The sequence below is a fragment of the Microtus ochrogaster genome, unplaced genomic scaffold (assembly GCF_000317375.1).
Source record: "Microtus ochrogaster isolate Prairie Vole_2 unplaced genomic scaffold, MicOch1.0 UNK7, whole genome shotgun sequence".
Classification (NCBI taxonomy): Eukaryota; Metazoa; Chordata; class Mammalia; order Rodentia; family Cricetidae; genus Microtus; species Microtus ochrogaster.
Window position 1 is genome coordinate 246,359 of NW_004949105.1, and position 1,103 is coordinate 247,461.

Consider the following 1,103-nt stretch of genomic DNA (forward strand, 5'->3'; position numbering starts at 1 on the left):
GCCTGCCTGTCAGCGGCCGGGCGGCGGGAGGGGGGGGGGGAAACCGAGGCAATAAGACTCCTCCTGATTGGCCGATGTACGGACTAACGCGCGCTCCGATGGGTCCGGATCCGTTCTCATCACTATCCTTGTGGGGCTGCGGATGTTGGCTGTGGATGAGTCCCGGAAGAAGGGAGAAGATGGGTTTAGGCCTCTGCGGGCTTTCGGCTTCGGTCCAGCCTGAAGAGAGCGGCGTGGGGACATGAGGGTGCTCCCTGCGAGACGCGCGTGAGCCGACCCGGGTCGTGGAGCGCAGGAGGAGCTCAGCGCCGCAGGTTACAGGTTGCTGCAGCCCCTCCGTGGACCGGGCGCCACCGGTGTCCCCAAGTGCAGAGGAAGCGTCCTTCCAGCCCGGCTGTTGCAGATGAGGCCGGGTCTGTCTCCCGTAGCCGTGGTTCACCTTCCGCAGGACTGTCCCCTCCTTTTATTAGACCCTTCAAACCTCCACTCTTGCTTCACTTTAAATTGTTTAAGCTGCTTGCCCTTGGTTTCTGCTTTTTTTTTTTTTGCCCCAATAGCCTATGTTTCTTCTTTTTTTTTCAATGTGTAGGAAAGTACTTTCCTATACACGTAGAATAAGTTCTGTTCCCACCAAAAACTAGAAAGGTTAAAGAGCAGTAAAAACTTATCCAGAGGCCCAGGTTCTTCTGCCCTAACTAGCGGAGACCAGACAACTCTCTACGAGAAGGTTATAGAAGAAAACAAGCCCTGTGCAGATTTAGATCTGTATAAAGTCAATTTTAGATGTGTGTGTGTGTGATTTCTGTGAATGACGCTGAGGTAGTTACTGGGTGTTTTCTTCCTTTCCGATCCTGACCTCAGAATCGTTTTCTCCCCTTTTGTCTCGTCCTCCCTCTGTGTCTTGCGTTTTCTTTCATCCCTTGCCCCAAGTTACTCCCCATCACCTCCATGATGTGCTTAAGGCAAACAGATGATTGCTGTCGTGTGCATACTATGTCAGAAACAGATGGGCATGCGTATGTATGTTTACAATGTTGGGATTTATTCAACTAGAACAAATTCCACAAGTACAGTGGTTTCGCTGGGACCAAAGAGTCCCACTT